The following is a 15,349-nucleotide window of genomic DNA, read 5'->3' as shown; positions in this document are numbered from 1 at the left end:
CGAAGTTTATTTTTCAAAAACGACGTAAAATTACGCTAATTAACAAAAAGAACACGAAATTTTGGCAAAAAGAGGTGCAACACAAGGACTTCCCAGGAGGTCACCCATCCTAGTACTACTCTCGCCCAAGCACGCTTAACTGCGGAGTTCTGATGGGATCCGGTGCATTAGTGCTGGTATGATCGCACCTGAGAGTAAAGCGTTGTAATTGTATATATGCATTTCTAATTTATTTTTCAAAAAAGACGTCAAACTACGCTAATTAATTAACTAATAGAGTGTTAGGTAGCGTAAATTAACGGAACGACGTAAAATTACGCTAATTAACAAAAAGAACACGAAATTTTGGCAAAAAGAGGTGCAACACAAGGACTTCCCAGGAGGTCACCCATCCTAGTACTACTCTCGCCCAAGCACGCTTAACTGCGGAGTTCTGATGGGATCCGGTGCATTAGTGCTGGTATGATCGCACCTGAGAGTAAAGCGTTGTAATTGTATATATGCATTTCTAATTTATTTTTCAAAAAAGACGTCAAACTACGCTAATTAATTAACTAATAGAGTGTTAGGTAGCGTAAATTAACGGAACGACGTAAAATTACGCTAATTAACAAAAAGAACACGAAATTTTGGCAAAAAGAGGTGCAACACAAGACTTCCCAGGAGGTCACCCATCCTAGTACTACTCTCGCCCAAGCACGCTTAACTGCGGAGTTCTGATGGGATCCGGTGCATTAGTGCTGGTATGATCGCACCTGAGAGTAAAGCGTTGTAATTGTATATATGCATTTCTAATTTATTTTTCAAAAAAGACGTCAAACTACGCTAATTAATTAACTAATAGAGTGTTAGGTAGCGTAAATTAACGGAAAAAATGAAATACAATCGAAGTTTATTTTTCAAAAACGACGTAAAATTACGCTAATTAACAAAAAGAACACGAAATTTTGGCAAAAAGAGGTGCAACACAAGGACTTCCCAGGAGGTCACCCATCCTAGTACTACTCTCGCCCAAGCACGCTTAACTGCGGAGTTCTGATGGGATCCGGTGCATTAGTGCTGGTATGATCGCACCTGAGAGTAAAGCGTTGTAATTGTATATATGCATTTCTAATTTATTTTTCAAAAAAGACGTCAAACTACGCTAATTAATTAACTAATAGAGTGTTAGGTAGCGTAAATTAACGGAACGACGTAAAATTACGCTAATTAACAAAAAGAACACGAAATTTTGGCAAAAAGAGGTGCAACACAAGGACTTCCCAGGAGGTCACCCATCCTAGTACTACTCTCGCCCAAGCACGCTTAACTGCGGAGTTCTGATGGGATCCGGTGCATTAGTGCTGGTATGATCGCACCTGAGAGTAAAGCGTTGTAATTGTATATATGCATTTCTAATTTATTTTTCAAAAAAGACGTCAAACTACGCTAATTAATTAACTAATAGAGTGTTAGGTAGCGTAAATTAACGGAAAAAATGAAATACAATCGAAGTTTATTTTCAAAAACGACGTAAAATTACGCTAATTAACAAAAAGAACACGAAATTTTGGCAAAAAGAGGTGCAACACAAGGACTTCCCAGGAGGTCACCCATCCTAGTACTACTCTCGCCCAAGCACGCTTAACTGCGGAGTTCTGATGGGATCCGGTGCATTAGTGCTGGTATGATCGCACCTGAGAGTAAAGCGTTGTAATTGTATATATGCATTTCTAATTTATTTTTCAAAAAAGACGTCAAACTACGCTAATTAATTAACTAATAGAGTGTTAGGTAGCGTAAATTAACGGAACGACGTAAAATTACGCTAATTAACAAAAAGAACACGAAATTTTGGCAAAAAGAGGTGCAACACAAGGACTTCCCAGGAGGTCACCCATCCTAGTACTACTCTCGCCCAAGCACGCTTAACTGCGAGTTCTGATGGGATCCGGTGCATTAGTGCTGGTATGATCGCACCTGAGAGTAAAGCGTTGTAATTGTATATATGCATTTCTAATTTATTTTTCAAAAAAGACGTCAAACTACGCTAATTAATTAACTAATAGAGTGTTAGGTAGCGTAAATTAACGGAACGACGTAAAATTACGCTAATTAACAAAAAGAACACGAAATTTTGGCAAAAAGAGGTGCAACACAAGGACTTCCCAGGAGGTCACCCATCCTAGTACTACTCTCGCCCAAGCACGCTTAACTGCGGAGTTCTGATGGGATCCGGTGCATTAGTGCTGGTATGATCGCACCTGAGAGTAAAGCGTTGTAATTGTATATATGCATTTCTAATTTATTTTTCAAAAAAGACGTCAAACTACGCTAATTAATTAACTAATAGAGTGTTAGGTAGCGTAAATTAACGGAAAAAATGAAATACAATCGAAGTTTATTTTTCAAAAACGACGTAAAATTACGCTAATTAACAAAAAGAACACGAAATTTTGGCAAAAAGAGGTGCAACACAAGGACTTCCCAGGAGGTCACCCATCCTAGTACTACTCTCGCCCAAGCACGCTTAACTGCGGAGTTCTGATGGGATCCGGTGCATTAGTGCTGGTATGATCGCACCTGAGAGTAAAGCGTTGTAATTGTATATATGCATTTCTAATTTATTTTTCAAAAAAGACGTCAAACTACGCTAATTAATTAACTAATAGAGTGTTAGGTAGCGTAAATTAACGGAACGACGTAAAATTACGCTAATTAACAAAAAGAACACGAAATTTTGGCAAAAAGAGGTGCAACACAAGGACTTCCCAGGAGGTCACCCATCCTAGTACTACTCTCGCCCAAGCACGCTTAACTGCGGAGTTCTGATGGGATCCGGTGCATTAGTGCTGGTATGATCGCACCTGAGAGTAAAGCGTTGTAATTGTATATATGCATTTCTAATTTATTTTTCAAAAAAGACGTCAAACTACGCTAATTAATTAACTAATAGAGTGTTAGGTAGCGTAAATTAACGGAAAAAATGAAATACAATCGAAGTTTATTTTTCAAAACGACGTAAAATTACGCTAATTAACAAAAAGAACACGAAATTTTGGCAAAAAGAGGTGCAACACAAGGACTTCCCAGGAGGTCACCCATCCTAGTACTACTCTCGCCCAAGCACGCTTAACTGCGGAGTTCTGATGGGATCCGGTGCATTAGTGCTGGTATGATCGCACCTGAGAGTAAAGCGTTGTAATTGTATATATGCATTTCTAATTTATTTTTCAAAAAAGACGTCAAACTACGCTAATTAATTAACTAATAGAGTGTTAGGTAGCGTAAATTAACGGAACGACGTAAAATTACGCTAATTAACAAAAAGAACACGAAATTTTGGCAAAAAGAGGTGCAACACAAGGACTTCCCAGGAGGTCACCCATCCTAGTACTACTCTCGCCCAAGCACGCTTAACTGCGGAGTTCTGATGGGATCCGGTGCATTAGTGCTGGTATGATCGCACCTGAGAGTAAAGCGTTGTAATTGTATATATGCATTTCTAATTTATTTTTCAAAAAAGACGTCAAACTACGCTAATTAATTAACTAATAGAGTGTTAGGTAGCGTAAATTAACGGAACGACGTAAAATTACGCTAATTAACAAAAAGAACACGAAATTTTGGCAAAAAGAGGTGCAACACAAGGACTTCCCAGGAGGTCACCCATCCTAGTACTACTCTCGCCCAAGCACGCTTAACTGCGGAGTTCTGATGGGATCCGGTGCATTAGTGCTGGTATGATCGCACCTGAGAGTAAAGCGTTGTAATTGTATATATGCATTTCTAATTTATTTTTCAAAAAAGACGTCAAACTACGCTAATTAATTAACTAATAGAGTGTTAGGTAGCGTAAATTAACGGAAAAAATGAAATACAATCGAAGTTTATTTTTCAAAAACGACGTAAAATTACGCTAATTAACAAAAAGAACACGAAATTTTGGCAAAAAGAGGTGCAACACAAGGACTTCCCAGGAGGTCACCCATCCTAGTACTACTCTCGCCCAAGCACGCTTAACTGCGGAGTTCTGATGGGATCCGGTGCATTAGTGCTGGTATGATCGCACCTGAGAGTAAAGCGTTGTAATTGTATATATGCATTTCTAATTTATTTTTCAAAAAAGACGTCAAACTACGCTAATTAATTAACTAATAGAGTGTTAGGTAGCGTAAATTAACGGAACGACGTAAAATTACGCTAATTAACAAAAAGAACACGAAATTTTGGCAAAAAGAGGTGCAACACAAGGACTTCCCAGGAGGTCACCCATCCTAGTACTACTCTCGCCCAAGCACGCTTAACTGCGGAGTTCTGATGGGATCCGGTGCATTAGTGCTGGTATGATCGCACCTGAGAGTAAAGCGTTGTAATTGTATATATGCATTTCTAATTTATTTTTCAAAAAAGACGTCAAACTACGCTAATTAATTAACTAATAGAGTGTTAGGTAGCGTAAATTAACGGAAAAAATGAAATACAATCGAAGTTTATTTTTCAAAAACGACGTAAAATTACGCTAATTAACAAAAAGAACACGAAATTTTGGCAAAAAGAGGTGCAACACAAGGACTTCCCAGGAGGTCACCCATCCTAGTACTACTCTCGCCCAAGCACGCTTAACTGCGGAGTTCTGATGGGATCCGGTGCATTAGTGCTGGTATGATCGCACCTGAGAGTAAAGCGTTGTAATTGTATATATGCATTTCTAATTTATTTTTCAAAAAAGACGTCAAACTACGCTAATTAATTAACTAATAGAGTGTTAGGTAGCGTAAATTAACGGAACGACGTAAAATTACGCTAATTAACAAAAAGAACACGAAATTTTGGCAAAAAGAGGTGCAACACAAGGACTTCCCAGGAGGTCACCCATCCTAGTACTACTCTCGCCCAAGCACGCTTAACTGCGGAGTTCTGATGGGATCCGGTGCATTAGTGCTGGTATGATCGCACCTGAGAGTAAAGCGTTGTAATTGTATATATGCATTTCTAATTTATTTTTCAAAAAAGACGTCAAACTACGCTAATTAATTAACTAATAGAGTGTTAGGTAGCGTAAATTAACGGAAAAAATGAAATACAATCGAAGTTTATTTTTCAAAAACGACGTAAAATTACGCTAATTAACAAAAAGAACACGAAATTTTGGCAAAAAGAGGTGCAACACAAGGACTTCCCAGGAGGTCACCCATCCTAGTACTACTCTCGCCCAAGCACGCTTAACTGCGGAGTTCTGATGGGATCCGGTGCATTAGTGCTGGTATGATCGCACCTGAGAGTAAAGCGTTGTAATTGTATATATGCATTTCTAATTTATTTTTCAAAAAAGACGTCAAACTACGCTAATTAATTAACTAATAGAGTGTTAGGTAGCGTAAATTAACGGAAACGACGTAAAATTACGCTAATTAACAAAAAGAACACGAAATTTTGGCAAAAAGAGGTGCAACACAAGGACTTCCCAGGAGGTCACCCATCCTAGTACTACTCTCGCCCAAGCACGCTTAACTGCGGAGTTCTGATGGGATCCGGTGCATTAGTGCTGGTATGATCGCACCTGAGAGTAAAGCGTTGTAATTGTATATATGCATTTCTAATTTATTTTTCAAAAAAGACGTCAAACTACGCTAATTAATTAACTAATAGAGTGTTAGGTAGCGTAAATTAACGGAAAAAATGAAATACAATCGAAGTTTATTTTCAAAAACGACGTAAAATTACGCTAATTAACAAAAAGAACACGAAATTTTGGCAAAAAGAGGTGCAACACAAGGACTTCCCAGGAGGTCACCCATCCTAGTACTACTCTCGCCCAAGCACGCTTAACTGCGGAGTTCTGATGGGATCCGGTGCATTAGTGCTGGTATGATCGCACCTGAGAGTAAAGCGTTGTAATTGTATATATGCATTTCTAATTTATTTTTCAAAAAAGACGTCAAACTACGCTAATTAATTAACTAATAGAGTGTTAGGTAGCGTAAATTAACGGAAAAAATGAAATACAATCGAAGTTTATTTTTCAAAAACGACGTAAAATTACGCTAATTAACAAAAAGAACACGAAATTTTGGCAAAAAGAGGTGCAACACAAGGACTTCCCAGGAGGTCACCCATCCTAGTACTACTCTCGCCCAAGCACGCTTAACTGCGGAGTTCTGATGGGATCCGGTGCATTAGTGCTGGTATGATCGCACCTGAGAGTAAAGCGTTGTAATTGTATATATGCATTTCTAATTTATTTTTCAAAAAAGACGTCAAACTACGCTAATTAATTAACTAATAGAGTGTTAGGTAGCGTAAATTAACGGAACGACGTAAAATTACGCTAATTAACAAAAAGAACACGAAATTTTGGCAAAAAGAGGTGCAACACAAGGACTTCCCAGGAGGTCACCCATCCTAGTACTACTCTCGCCCAAGCACGCTTAACTGCGGAGTTCTGATGGGATCCGGTGCATTAGTGCTGGTATGATCGCACCTGAGAGTAAAGCGTTGTAATTGTATATATGCATTTCTAATTTATTTTTCAAAAAAGACGTCAAACTACGCTAATTAATTAACTAATAGAGTGTTAGGTAGCGTAAATTAACGGAAAAAATGAAATACAATCGAAGTTTATTTTTCAAAAACGACGTAAAATTACGCTAATTAACAAAAAGAACACGAAATTTTGGCAAAAAGAGGTGCAACACAAGGACTTCCCAGGAGGTCACCCATCCTAGTACTACTCTCGCCCAAGCACGCTTAACTGCGGAGTTCTGATGGGATCCGGTGCATTAGTGCTGGTATGATCGCACCTGAGAGTAAAGCGTTGTAATTGTATATATGCATTTCTAATTTATTTTTCAAAAAAGACGTCAAACTACGCTAATTAATTAACTAATAGAGTGTTAGGTAGCGTAAATTAACGGAACGACGTAAAATTACGCTAATTAACAAAAAGAACACGAAATTTTGGCAAAAAGAGGTGCAACACAAGGACTTCCCAGGAGGTCACCCATCCTAGTACTACTCTCGCCCAAGCACGCTTAACTGCGGAGTTCTGATGGGATCCGGTGCATTAGTGCTGGTATGATCGCACCTGAGAGTAAAGCGTTGTAATTGTATATATGCATTTCTAATTTATTTTTCAAAAAAGACGTCAAACTACGCTAATTAATTAACTAATAGAGTGTTAGGTAGCGTAAATTAACGGAACGACGTAAAATTACGCTAATTAACAAAAAGAACACGAAATTTTGGCAAAAAGAGGTGCAACACAAGGACTTCCCAGGAGGTCACCCATCCTAGTACTACTCTCGCCCAAGCACGCTTAACTGCGGAGTTCTGATGGGATCCGGTGCATTAGTGCTGGTATGATCGCACCTGAGAGTAAAGCGTTGTAATTGTATATATGCATTTCTAATTTATTTTTCAAAAAAGACGTCAAACTACGCTAATTAATTAACTAATAGAGTGTTAGGTAGCGTAAATTAACGGAAAAAATGAAATACAATCGAAGTTTATTTTTCAAAAACGACGTAAAATTACGCTAATTAACAAAAAGAACACGAAATTTTGGCAAAAAGAGGTGCAACACAAGGACTTCCCAGGAGGTCACCCATCCTAGTACTACTCTCGCCCAAGCACGCTTAACTGCGGAGTTCTGATGGGATCCGGTGCATTAGTGCTGGTATGATCGCACCTGAGAGTAAAGCGTTGTAATTGTATATATGCATTTCTAATTTATTTTTCAAAAAAGACGTCAAACTACGCTAATTAATTAACTAATAGAGTGTTAGGTAGCGTAAATTAACGGAACGACGTAAAATTACGCTAATTAACAAAAAGAACACGAAATTTTGGCAAAAAGAGGTGCAACACAAGGACTTCCCAGGAGGTCACCCATCCTAGTACTACTCTCGCCCAAGCACGCTTAACTGCGGAGTTCTGATGGGATCCGGTGCATTAGTGCTGGTATGATCGCACCTGAGAGTAAAGCGTTGTAATTGTATATATGCATTTCTAATTTATTTTTCAAAAAAGACGTCAAACTACGCTAATTAATTAACTAATAGAGTGTTAGGTAGCGTAAATTAACGGAAAAAATGAAATACAATCGAAGTTTATTTTTCAAAAACGACGTAAAATTACGCTAATTAACAAAAAGAACACGAAATTTTGGCAAAAAGAGGTGCAACACAAGGACTTCCCAGGAGGTCACCCATCCTAGTACTACTCTCGCCCAAGCACGCTTAACTGCGGAGTTCTGATGGGATCCGGTGCATTAGTGCTGGTATGATCGCACCTGAGAGTAAAGCGTTGTAATTGTATATATGCATTTCTAATTTATTTTTCAAAAAAGACGTCAAACTACGCTAATTAATTAACTAATAGAGTGTTAGGTAGCGTAAATTAACGGAACGACGTAAAATTACGCTAATTAACAAAAAGAACACGAAATTTTGGCAAAAAGAGGTGCAACACAAGGACTTCCCAGGAGGTCACCCATCCTAGTACTACTCTCGCCCAAGCACGCTTAACTGCGGAGTTCTGATGGGATCCGGTGCATTAGTGCTGGTATGATCGCACCTGAGAGTAAAGCGTTGTAATTGTATATATGCATTTCTAATTTATTTTTCAAAAAAGACGTCAAACTACGCTAATTAATTAACTAATAGAGTGTTAGGTAGCGTAAATTAACGGAAAAAATGAAATACAATCGAAGTTTATTTTTCAAAAACGACGTAAAATTACGCTAATTAACAAAAAGAACACGAAATTTTGGCAAAAAGAGGTGCAACACAAGGACTTCCCAGGAGGTCACCCATCCTAGTACTACTCTCGCCCAAGCACGCTTAACTGCGGAGTTCTGATGGGATCCGGTGCATTAGTGCTGGTATGATCGCACCTGAGAGTAAAGCGTTGTAATTGTATATATGCATTTCTAATTTATTTTTCAAAAAAGACGTCAAACTACGCTAATTAATTAACTAATAGAGTGTTAGGTAGCGTAAATTAACGGAACGACGTAAAATTACGCTAATTAACAAAAAGAACACGAAATTTTGGCAAAAAGAGGTGCAACACAAGGACTTCCCAGGAGGTCACCCATCCTAGTACTACTCTCGCCCAAGCACGCTTAACTGCGGAGTTCTGATGGGATCCGGTGCATTAGTGCTGGTATGATCGCACCTAGAGTAAAGCGTTGTAATTGTATATATGCATTTCTAATTTATTTTTCAAAAAAGACGTCAAACTACGCTAATTAATTAACTAATAGAGTGTTAGGTAGCGTAAATTAACGGAAAAAATGAAATACAATCGAAGTTTATTTTTCAAAAACGACGTAAAATTACGCTAATTAACAAAAAGAACACGAAATTTTGGCAAAAAGAGGTGCAACACAAGGACTTCCCAGGAGGTCACCCATCCTAGTACTACTCTCGCCCAAGCACGCTTAACTGCGGAGTTCTGATGGGATCCGGTGCATTAGTGCTGGTATGATCGCACCTGAGAGTAAAGCGTTGTAATTGTATATATGCATTTCTAATTTATTTTTCAAAAAAGACGTCAAACTACGCTAATTAATTAACTAATAGAGTGTTAGGTAGCGTAAATTAACGGAAAAAATGAAATACAATCGAAGTTTATTTTTCAAAAACGACGTAAAATTACGCTAATTAACAAAAAGAACACGAAATTTTGGCAAAAGAGGTGCAACACAAGGACTTCCCAGGAGGTCACCCATCCTAGTACTACTCTCGCCCAAGCACGCTTAACTGCGGAGTTCTGATGGGATCCGGTGCATTAGTGCTGGTATGATCGCACCTGAGAGTAAAGCGTTGTAATTGTATATATGCATTTCTAATTTATTTTTCAAAAAAGACGTCAAACTACGCTAATTAATTAACTAATAGAGTGTTAGGTAGCGTAAATTAACGGAACGACGTAAAATTACGCTAATTAACAAAAAGAACACGAAATTTTGGCAAAAAGAGGTGCAACACAAGGACTTCCCAGGAGGTCACCCATCCTAGTACTACTCTCGCCCAAGCACGCTTAACTGCGGAGTTCTGATGGGATCCGGTGCATTAGTGCTGGTATGATCGCACCTGAGAGTAAAGCGTTGTAATTGTATATATGCATTTCTAATTTATTTTTCAAAAAAGACGTCAAACTACGCTAATTAATTAACTAATAGAGTGTTAGGTAGCGTAAATTAACGGAACGACGTAAAATTACGCTAATTAACAAAAAGAACACGAAATTTTGGCAAAAAGAGGTGCAACACAAGGACTTCCCAGGAGGTCACCCATCCTAGTACTACTCTCGCCCAAGCACGCTTAACTGCGGAGTTCTGATGGGATCCGGTGCATTAGTGCTGGTATGATCGCACCTGAGAGTAAAGCGTTGTAATTGTATATATGCATTTCTAATTTATTTTTCAAAAAAGACGTCAAACTACGCTAATTAATTAACTAATAGAGTGTTAGGTAGCGTAAATTAACGGAAAAAATGAAATACAATCGAAGTTTATTTTTCAAAAACGACGTAAAATTACGCTAATTAACAAAAAGAACACGAAATTTTGGCAAAAAGAGGTGCAACACAAGGACTTCCCAGGAGGTCACCCATCCTAGTACTACTCTCGCCCAAGCACGCTTAACTGCGGAGTTCTGATGGGATCCGGTGCATTAGTGCTGGTATGATCGCACCTGAGAGTAAAGCGTTGTAATTGTATATATGCATTTCTAATTTATTTTTCAAAAAAGACGTCAAACTACGCTAATTAATTAACTAATAGAGTGTTAGGTAGCGTAAATTAACGGAAAAAATGAAATACAATCGAAGTTTATTTTTCAAAAACGACGTAAAATTACGCTAATTAACAAAAAGAACACGAAATTTTGGCAAAAAGAGGTGCAACACAAGGACTTCCCAGGAGGTCACCCATCCTAGTACTACTCTCGCCCAAGCACGCTTAACTGCGGAGTTCTGATGGGATCCGGTGCATTAGTGCTGGTATGATCGCACCTGAGAGTAAAGCGTTGTAATTGTATATATGCATTTCTAATTTATTTTTCAAAAAAGACGTCAAACTACGCTAATTAATTAACTAATAGAGTGTTAGGTAGCGTAAATTAACGGAACGACGTAAAATTACGCTAATTAACAAAAAGAACACGAAATTTTGGCAAAAAGAGGTGCAACACAAGGACTTCCCAGGAGGTCACCCATCCTAGTACTACTCTCGCCCAAGCACGCTTAACTGCGGAGTTCTGATGGGATCCGGTGCATTAGTGCTGGTATGATCGCACCTGAGAGTAAAGCGTTGTAATTGTATATATGCATTTCTAATTTATTTTTCAAAAAAGACGTCAAACTACGCTAATTAATTAACTAATAGAGTGTTAGGTAGCGTAAATTAACGGAAAAAATGAAATACAATCGAAGTTTATTTTTCAAAAACGACGTAAAATTACGCTAATTAACAAAAAGAACACGAAATTTTGGCAAAAAGAGGTGCAACACAAGGACTTCCCAGGAGGTCACCCATCCTAGACTACTCTCGCCCAAGCACGCTTAACTGCGGAGTTCTGATGGGATCCGGTGCATTAGTGCTGGTATGATCGCACCTGAGAGTAAAGCGTTGTAATTGTATATATGCATTTCTAATTTATTTTTCAAAAAAGACGTCAAACTACGCTAATTAATTAACTAATAGAGTGTTAGGTAGCGTAAATTAACGGAACGACGTAAAATTACGCTAATTAACAAAAAGAACACGAAATTTTGGCAAAAAGAGGTGCAACACAAGGACTTCCCAGGAGGTCACCCATCCTAGTACTACTCTCGCCCAAGCACGCTTAACTGCGGAGTTCTGATGGGATCCGGTGCATTAGTGCTGGTATGATCGCACCTGAGAGTAAAGCGTTGTAATTGTATATATGCATTTCTAATTTATTTTTCAAAAAAGACGTCAAACTACGCTAATTAATTAACTAATAGAGTGTTAGGTAGCGTAAATTAACGGAAAAAATGAAATACAATCGAAGTTTATTTTTCAAAAACGACGTAAAATTACGCTAATTAACAAAAAGAACACGAAATTTTGGCAAAAAGAGGTGCAACACAAGGACTTCCCAGGAGGTCACCCATCCTAGTACTACTCTCGCCCAAGCACGCTTAACTGCGGAGTTCTGATGGGATCCGGTGCATTAGTGCTGGTATGATCGCACCTGAGAGTAAAGCGTTGTAATTGTATATATGCATTTCTAATTTATTTTTCAAAAAAGACGTCAAACTACGCTAATTAATTAACTAATAGAGTGTTAGGTAGCGTAAATTAACGGAAAAAATGAAATACAATCGAAGTTTATTTTTCAAAAACGACGTAAAATTACGCTAATTAACAAAAAGAACACGAAATTTTGGCAAAAAGAGGTGCAACACAAGGACTTCCCAGGAGGTCACCCATCCTAGTACTACTCTCGCCCAAGCACGCTTAACTGCGGAGTTCTGATGGGATCCGGTGCATTAGTGCTGGTATGATCGCACCTGAGAGTAAAGCGTTGTAATTGTATATATGCATTTCTAATTTATTTTTCAAAAAAGACGTCAAACTACGCTAATTAATTAACTAATAGAGTGTTAGGTAGCGTAAATAAGAAAAATTAACGGAAAAACGACGTAAAATTACGCTAATTAACAAAAAGAACACGAAATTTTGGCAAAAAGAGGTGCAACACAAGGACTTCCCAGGAGGTCACCCATCCTAGTACTACTCTCGCCCAAGCACGCTTAACTGCGGAGTTCTGATGGGATCCGGTGCATTAGTGCTGGTATGATCGCACCTGAGAGTAAAGCGTTGTAATTGTATATATGCATTTCTAATTTATTTTTCAAAAAAGACGTCAAACTACGCTAATTAATTAACTAATAGAGTGTTAGGTAGCGTAAATTAACGGAAACGACGTAAAATTACGCTAATTAACAAAAAGAACACGAAATTTTGGCAAAAAGAGGTGCAACACAAGGACTTCCCAGGAGGTCACCCATCCTAGTACTACTCTCGCCCAAGCACGCTTAACTGCGGAGTTCTGATGGGATCCGGTGCATTAGTGCTGGTATGATCGCACCTGAGAGTAAAGCGTTGTAATTGTATATATGCATTTCTAATTTATTTTTCAAAAAAGACGTCAAACTACGCTAATTAATTAACTAATAGAGTGTTAGGTAGCGTAAATTAACGGAAAAAATGAAATACAATCGAAGTTTATTTTTCAAAAACGACGTAAAATTACGCTAATTAACAAAAAGAACACGAAATTTTGGCAAAAAGAGGTGCAACACAAGGACTTCCCAGGAGGTCACCCATCCTAGTACTACTCTCGCCCAAGCACGCTTAACTGCGGAGTTCTGATGGGATCCGGTGCATTAGTGCTGGTATGATCGCACCTGAGAGTAAAGCGTTGTAATTGTATATATGCATTTCTAATTTATTTTTCAAAAAAGACGTCAAACTACGCTAATTAATTAACTAATAGAGTGTTAGGTAGCGTAAATTAACGGAAAAAATGAAATACAATCGAAGTTTATTTTTCAAAAACGACGTAAAATTACGCTAATTAACAAAAAGAACACGAAATTTTGGCAAAAAGAGGTGCAACACAAGGACTTCCCAGGAGGTCACCCATCCTAGTACTACTCTCGCCCAAGCACGCTTAACTGCGGAGTTCTGATGGGATCCGGTGCATTAGTGCTGGTATGATCGCACCTGAGAGTAAAGCGTTGTAATTGTATATATGCATTTCTAATTTATTTTTCAAAAAAGACGTCAAACTACGCTAATTAATTAACTAATAGAGTGTTAGGTAGCGTAAATTAACGGAAAAAATGAAATACAATCGAAGTTTATTTTTCAAAAACGACGTAAAATTACGCTAATTAACAAAAAGAACACGAAATTTTGGCAAAAAGAGGTGCAACACAAGGACTTCCCAGGAGGTCACCCATCCTAGTACTACTCTCGCCCAAGCACGCTTAACTGCGGAGTTCTGATGGGATCCGGTGCATTAGTGCTGGTATGATCGCACCTGAGAGTAAAGCGTTGTAATTGTATATATGCATTTCTAATTTATTTTTCAAAAAAGACGTCAAACTACGCTAATTAATTAACTAATAGAGTGTTAGGTAGCGTAAATTAACGGAAAAAATGAAATACAATCGAAGTTTATTTTTCAAAAACGACGTAAAATTACGCTAATTAACAAAAAGAACACGAAATTTTGGCAAAAAGAGGTGCAACACAAGGACTTCCCAGGAGGTCACCCATCCTAGTACTACTCTCGCCCAAGCACGCTTAACTGCGGAGTTCTGATGGGATCCGGTGCATTAGTGCTGGTATGATCGCACCTGAGAGTAAAGCGTTGTAATTGTATATATGCATTTCTAATTTATTTTTCAAAAAAGACGTCAAACTACGCTAATTAATTAACTAATAGAGTGTTAGGTAGCGTAAATTAACGGAAAAAATGAAATACAATCGAAGTTTATTTTTCAAAAACGACGTAAAATTACGCTAATTAACAAAAAGAACACGAAATTTTGGCAAAAAGAGGTGCAACACAAGGACTTCCCAGGAGGTCACCCATCCTAGTACTACTCTCGCCCAAGCACGCTTAACTGCGGAGTTCTGATGGGATCCGGTGCATTAGTGCTGGTATGATCGCACCTGAGAGTAAAGCGTTGTAATTGTATATATGCATTTCTAATTTATTTTTCAAAAAAGACGTCAAACTACGCTAATTAATTAACTAATAGAGTGTTAGGTAGCGTAAATTAACGGAAAAAATGAAATACAATCGAAGTTTATTTTTCAAAAACGACGTAAAATTACGCTAATTAACAAAAAGAACACGAAATTTTGGCAAAAAGAGGTGCAACACAAGGACTTCCCAGGAGGTCACCCATCCTAGTACTACTCTCGCCCAAGCACGCTTAACTGCGGAGTTCTGATGGGATCCGGTGCATTAGTGCTGGTATGATCGCACCTGAGAGTAAAGCGTTGTAATTGTATATATGCATTTCTAATTTATTTTTCAAAAAAGACGTCAAACTACGCTAATTAATTAACTAATAGAGTGTTAGGTAGCGTAAATTAACGGAAAAAATGAAATACAATCGAAGTTTATTTTTCAAAAACGACGTAAAATTACGCTAATTAACAAAAAGAACACGAAATTTTGGCAAAAAGAGGTGCAACACAAGGACTTCCCAGGAGGTCACCCATCCTAGTACTACTCTCGCCCAAGCACGCTTAACTGCGGAGTTCTGATGGGATCCGGTGCATTAGTGCTGGTATGATCGCACCTGAGAGTAA

The 15,349-nt window shown here is 38.1% G+C and overlaps 51 non-coding genes across 51 annotated transcripts; all 51 read right to left on the bottom strand.

Moving 5' to 3' along the window:
• Positions 1-71: 71 nt before the first annotated feature.
• On the bottom strand, positions 72-190 carry LOC120578876 (5S ribosomal RNA). Its single transcript, XR_005644682.1, has one exon. It is a non-coding gene; the product is annotated as a 5S ribosomal RNA (ribosomal RNA).
• A 165-nt stretch (positions 191-355) lies between these two features.
• On the bottom strand, positions 356-474 carry LOC120578875 (5S ribosomal RNA). The gene has a single exon (XR_005644681.1). It is a non-coding gene; the product is annotated as a 5S ribosomal RNA (ribosomal RNA).
• A 165-nt stretch (positions 475-639) lies between these two features.
• On the bottom strand, positions 640-757 carry LOC120578658 (5S ribosomal RNA). Its single transcript, XR_005644472.1, has one exon. It is a non-coding gene; the product is annotated as a 5S ribosomal RNA (ribosomal RNA).
• Positions 758-957: 200 nt separating this feature from the next.
• LOC120578874 (5S ribosomal RNA) lies at positions 958-1,076 on the bottom strand. Its single transcript, XR_005644680.1, has one exon. It is a non-coding gene; the product is annotated as a 5S ribosomal RNA (ribosomal RNA).
• A 165-nt stretch (positions 1,077-1,241) lies between these two features.
• LOC120578873 (5S ribosomal RNA) lies at positions 1,242-1,360 on the bottom strand. Its single transcript, XR_005644679.1, has one exon. It is a non-coding gene; the product is annotated as a 5S ribosomal RNA (ribosomal RNA).
• Positions 1,361-1,559: 199 nt separating this feature from the next.
• LOC120578872 (5S ribosomal RNA) lies at positions 1,560-1,678 on the bottom strand. Its single transcript, XR_005644678.1, has one exon. It is a non-coding gene; the product is annotated as a 5S ribosomal RNA (ribosomal RNA).
• Positions 1,679-1,843: 165 nt separating this feature from the next.
• Positions 1,844-1,961, bottom strand: LOC120578715 (5S ribosomal RNA). The gene has a single exon (XR_005644529.1). It is a non-coding gene; the product is annotated as a 5S ribosomal RNA (ribosomal RNA).
• Positions 1,962-2,126: 165 nt separating this feature from the next.
• LOC120578871 (5S ribosomal RNA) lies at positions 2,127-2,245 on the bottom strand. The gene has a single exon (XR_005644677.1). It is a non-coding gene; the product is annotated as a 5S ribosomal RNA (ribosomal RNA).
• A 200-nt stretch (positions 2,246-2,445) lies between these two features.
• LOC120578870 (5S ribosomal RNA) lies at positions 2,446-2,564 on the bottom strand. Its single transcript, XR_005644676.1, has one exon. It is a non-coding gene; the product is annotated as a 5S ribosomal RNA (ribosomal RNA).
• Positions 2,565-2,729: 165 nt separating this feature from the next.
• LOC120578869 (5S ribosomal RNA) lies at positions 2,730-2,848 on the bottom strand. The gene has a single exon (XR_005644675.1). It is a non-coding gene; the product is annotated as a 5S ribosomal RNA (ribosomal RNA).
• Positions 2,849-3,047: 199 nt separating this feature from the next.
• Positions 3,048-3,166, bottom strand: LOC120578868 (5S ribosomal RNA). The gene has a single exon (XR_005644674.1). It is a non-coding gene; the product is annotated as a 5S ribosomal RNA (ribosomal RNA).
• Positions 3,167-3,331: 165 nt separating this feature from the next.
• On the bottom strand, positions 3,332-3,450 carry LOC120578867 (5S ribosomal RNA). The gene has a single exon (XR_005644673.1). It is a non-coding gene; the product is annotated as a 5S ribosomal RNA (ribosomal RNA).
• A 165-nt stretch (positions 3,451-3,615) lies between these two features.
• On the bottom strand, positions 3,616-3,734 carry LOC120578865 (5S ribosomal RNA). The gene has a single exon (XR_005644671.1). It is a non-coding gene; the product is annotated as a 5S ribosomal RNA (ribosomal RNA).
• A 200-nt stretch (positions 3,735-3,934) lies between these two features.
• LOC120578864 (5S ribosomal RNA) lies at positions 3,935-4,053 on the bottom strand. Its single transcript, XR_005644670.1, has one exon. It is a non-coding gene; the product is annotated as a 5S ribosomal RNA (ribosomal RNA).
• Positions 4,054-4,218: 165 nt separating this feature from the next.
• On the bottom strand, positions 4,219-4,337 carry LOC120578863 (5S ribosomal RNA). The gene has a single exon (XR_005644669.1). It is a non-coding gene; the product is annotated as a 5S ribosomal RNA (ribosomal RNA).
• A 200-nt stretch (positions 4,338-4,537) lies between these two features.
• Positions 4,538-4,656, bottom strand: LOC120578862 (5S ribosomal RNA). Its single transcript, XR_005644668.1, has one exon. It is a non-coding gene; the product is annotated as a 5S ribosomal RNA (ribosomal RNA).
• Positions 4,657-4,821: 165 nt separating this feature from the next.
• LOC120578861 (5S ribosomal RNA) lies at positions 4,822-4,940 on the bottom strand. The gene has a single exon (XR_005644667.1). It is a non-coding gene; the product is annotated as a 5S ribosomal RNA (ribosomal RNA).
• A 200-nt stretch (positions 4,941-5,140) lies between these two features.
• Positions 5,141-5,259, bottom strand: LOC120578860 (5S ribosomal RNA). Its single transcript, XR_005644666.1, has one exon. It is a non-coding gene; the product is annotated as a 5S ribosomal RNA (ribosomal RNA).
• A 166-nt stretch (positions 5,260-5,425) lies between these two features.
• On the bottom strand, positions 5,426-5,544 carry LOC120578859 (5S ribosomal RNA). Its single transcript, XR_005644665.1, has one exon. It is a non-coding gene; the product is annotated as a 5S ribosomal RNA (ribosomal RNA).
• Positions 5,545-5,743: 199 nt separating this feature from the next.
• Positions 5,744-5,862, bottom strand: LOC120578858 (5S ribosomal RNA). The gene has a single exon (XR_005644664.1). It is a non-coding gene; the product is annotated as a 5S ribosomal RNA (ribosomal RNA).
• A 200-nt stretch (positions 5,863-6,062) lies between these two features.
• LOC120578857 (5S ribosomal RNA) lies at positions 6,063-6,181 on the bottom strand. Its single transcript, XR_005644663.1, has one exon. It is a non-coding gene; the product is annotated as a 5S ribosomal RNA (ribosomal RNA).
• A 165-nt stretch (positions 6,182-6,346) lies between these two features.
• LOC120578856 (5S ribosomal RNA) lies at positions 6,347-6,465 on the bottom strand. Its single transcript, XR_005644662.1, has one exon. It is a non-coding gene; the product is annotated as a 5S ribosomal RNA (ribosomal RNA).
• Positions 6,466-6,665: 200 nt separating this feature from the next.
• Positions 6,666-6,784, bottom strand: LOC120578854 (5S ribosomal RNA). Its single transcript, XR_005644660.1, has one exon. It is a non-coding gene; the product is annotated as a 5S ribosomal RNA (ribosomal RNA).
• A 165-nt stretch (positions 6,785-6,949) lies between these two features.
• On the bottom strand, positions 6,950-7,068 carry LOC120578853 (5S ribosomal RNA). The gene has a single exon (XR_005644659.1). It is a non-coding gene; the product is annotated as a 5S ribosomal RNA (ribosomal RNA).
• A 165-nt stretch (positions 7,069-7,233) lies between these two features.
• LOC120578852 (5S ribosomal RNA) lies at positions 7,234-7,352 on the bottom strand. Its single transcript, XR_005644658.1, has one exon. It is a non-coding gene; the product is annotated as a 5S ribosomal RNA (ribosomal RNA).
• Positions 7,353-7,552: 200 nt separating this feature from the next.
• On the bottom strand, positions 7,553-7,671 carry LOC120578851 (5S ribosomal RNA). Its single transcript, XR_005644657.1, has one exon. It is a non-coding gene; the product is annotated as a 5S ribosomal RNA (ribosomal RNA).
• A 165-nt stretch (positions 7,672-7,836) lies between these two features.
• On the bottom strand, positions 7,837-7,955 carry LOC120578850 (5S ribosomal RNA). The gene has a single exon (XR_005644656.1). It is a non-coding gene; the product is annotated as a 5S ribosomal RNA (ribosomal RNA).
• Positions 7,956-8,155: 200 nt separating this feature from the next.
• On the bottom strand, positions 8,156-8,274 carry LOC120578849 (5S ribosomal RNA). Its single transcript, XR_005644655.1, has one exon. It is a non-coding gene; the product is annotated as a 5S ribosomal RNA (ribosomal RNA).
• Positions 8,275-8,439: 165 nt separating this feature from the next.
• Positions 8,440-8,558, bottom strand: LOC120578848 (5S ribosomal RNA). The gene has a single exon (XR_005644654.1). It is a non-coding gene; the product is annotated as a 5S ribosomal RNA (ribosomal RNA).
• Positions 8,559-8,758: 200 nt separating this feature from the next.
• Positions 8,759-8,877, bottom strand: LOC120578847 (5S ribosomal RNA). Its single transcript, XR_005644653.1, has one exon. It is a non-coding gene; the product is annotated as a 5S ribosomal RNA (ribosomal RNA).
• A 165-nt stretch (positions 8,878-9,042) lies between these two features.
• On the bottom strand, positions 9,043-9,161 carry LOC120578846 (5S ribosomal RNA). The gene has a single exon (XR_005644652.1). It is a non-coding gene; the product is annotated as a 5S ribosomal RNA (ribosomal RNA).
• Positions 9,162-9,360: 199 nt separating this feature from the next.
• LOC120578845 (5S ribosomal RNA) lies at positions 9,361-9,479 on the bottom strand. The gene has a single exon (XR_005644651.1). It is a non-coding gene; the product is annotated as a 5S ribosomal RNA (ribosomal RNA).
• Positions 9,480-9,678: 199 nt separating this feature from the next.
• Positions 9,679-9,797, bottom strand: LOC120578843 (5S ribosomal RNA). The gene has a single exon (XR_005644649.1). It is a non-coding gene; the product is annotated as a 5S ribosomal RNA (ribosomal RNA).
• Positions 9,798-9,962: 165 nt separating this feature from the next.
• LOC120578842 (5S ribosomal RNA) lies at positions 9,963-10,081 on the bottom strand. Its single transcript, XR_005644648.1, has one exon. It is a non-coding gene; the product is annotated as a 5S ribosomal RNA (ribosomal RNA).
• A 165-nt stretch (positions 10,082-10,246) lies between these two features.
• LOC120578841 (5S ribosomal RNA) lies at positions 10,247-10,365 on the bottom strand. The gene has a single exon (XR_005644647.1). It is a non-coding gene; the product is annotated as a 5S ribosomal RNA (ribosomal RNA).
• A 200-nt stretch (positions 10,366-10,565) lies between these two features.
• On the bottom strand, positions 10,566-10,684 carry LOC120578840 (5S ribosomal RNA). The gene has a single exon (XR_005644646.1). It is a non-coding gene; the product is annotated as a 5S ribosomal RNA (ribosomal RNA).
• Positions 10,685-10,884: 200 nt separating this feature from the next.
• LOC120578839 (5S ribosomal RNA) lies at positions 10,885-11,003 on the bottom strand. Its single transcript, XR_005644645.1, has one exon. It is a non-coding gene; the product is annotated as a 5S ribosomal RNA (ribosomal RNA).
• Positions 11,004-11,168: 165 nt separating this feature from the next.
• Positions 11,169-11,287, bottom strand: LOC120578838 (5S ribosomal RNA). The gene has a single exon (XR_005644644.1). It is a non-coding gene; the product is annotated as a 5S ribosomal RNA (ribosomal RNA).
• Positions 11,288-11,487: 200 nt separating this feature from the next.
• On the bottom strand, positions 11,488-11,605 carry LOC120578695 (5S ribosomal RNA). Its single transcript, XR_005644509.1, has one exon. It is a non-coding gene; the product is annotated as a 5S ribosomal RNA (ribosomal RNA).
• Positions 11,606-11,770: 165 nt separating this feature from the next.
• On the bottom strand, positions 11,771-11,889 carry LOC120578837 (5S ribosomal RNA). Its single transcript, XR_005644643.1, has one exon. It is a non-coding gene; the product is annotated as a 5S ribosomal RNA (ribosomal RNA).
• A 200-nt stretch (positions 11,890-12,089) lies between these two features.
• LOC120578836 (5S ribosomal RNA) lies at positions 12,090-12,208 on the bottom strand. The gene has a single exon (XR_005644642.1). It is a non-coding gene; the product is annotated as a 5S ribosomal RNA (ribosomal RNA).
• Positions 12,209-12,408: 200 nt separating this feature from the next.
• Positions 12,409-12,527, bottom strand: LOC120578835 (5S ribosomal RNA). The gene has a single exon (XR_005644641.1). It is a non-coding gene; the product is annotated as a 5S ribosomal RNA (ribosomal RNA).
• Positions 12,528-12,704: 177 nt separating this feature from the next.
• On the bottom strand, positions 12,705-12,823 carry LOC120578834 (5S ribosomal RNA). The gene has a single exon (XR_005644640.1). It is a non-coding gene; the product is annotated as a 5S ribosomal RNA (ribosomal RNA).
• A 166-nt stretch (positions 12,824-12,989) lies between these two features.
• On the bottom strand, positions 12,990-13,108 carry LOC120578832 (5S ribosomal RNA). Its single transcript, XR_005644638.1, has one exon. It is a non-coding gene; the product is annotated as a 5S ribosomal RNA (ribosomal RNA).
• Positions 13,109-13,308: 200 nt separating this feature from the next.
• Positions 13,309-13,427, bottom strand: LOC120578831 (5S ribosomal RNA). Its single transcript, XR_005644637.1, has one exon. It is a non-coding gene; the product is annotated as a 5S ribosomal RNA (ribosomal RNA).
• Positions 13,428-13,627: 200 nt separating this feature from the next.
• LOC120578829 (5S ribosomal RNA) lies at positions 13,628-13,746 on the bottom strand. The gene has a single exon (XR_005644636.1). It is a non-coding gene; the product is annotated as a 5S ribosomal RNA (ribosomal RNA).
• Positions 13,747-13,946: 200 nt separating this feature from the next.
• LOC120578827 (5S ribosomal RNA) lies at positions 13,947-14,065 on the bottom strand. The gene has a single exon (XR_005644635.1). It is a non-coding gene; the product is annotated as a 5S ribosomal RNA (ribosomal RNA).
• A 200-nt stretch (positions 14,066-14,265) lies between these two features.
• Positions 14,266-14,384, bottom strand: LOC120578820 (5S ribosomal RNA). The gene has a single exon (XR_005644629.1). It is a non-coding gene; the product is annotated as a 5S ribosomal RNA (ribosomal RNA).
• Positions 14,385-14,584: 200 nt separating this feature from the next.
• LOC120578813 (5S ribosomal RNA) lies at positions 14,585-14,703 on the bottom strand. The gene has a single exon (XR_005644622.1). It is a non-coding gene; the product is annotated as a 5S ribosomal RNA (ribosomal RNA).
• Positions 14,704-14,903: 200 nt separating this feature from the next.
• Positions 14,904-15,022, bottom strand: LOC120578804 (5S ribosomal RNA). Its single transcript, XR_005644615.1, has one exon. It is a non-coding gene; the product is annotated as a 5S ribosomal RNA (ribosomal RNA).
• A 200-nt stretch (positions 15,023-15,222) lies between these two features.
• On the bottom strand, positions 15,223-15,341 carry LOC120578795 (5S ribosomal RNA). The gene has a single exon (XR_005644606.1). It is a non-coding gene; the product is annotated as a 5S ribosomal RNA (ribosomal RNA).
• Between the last annotated feature and the right edge of the window lie 8 nt (positions 15,342-15,349).

This window comes from Medicago truncatula, chromosome 2 (genome assembly GCF_003473485.1).
Source record: "Medicago truncatula cultivar Jemalong A17 chromosome 2, MtrunA17r5.0-ANR, whole genome shotgun sequence".
NCBI classification, from domain to species: Eukaryota; Viridiplantae; Streptophyta; class Magnoliopsida; order Fabales; family Fabaceae; genus Medicago; species Medicago truncatula.
Note: the sequence above shows the minus strand (reverse complement) of the source record. Positions and strands in the feature narration are given on the sequence as shown.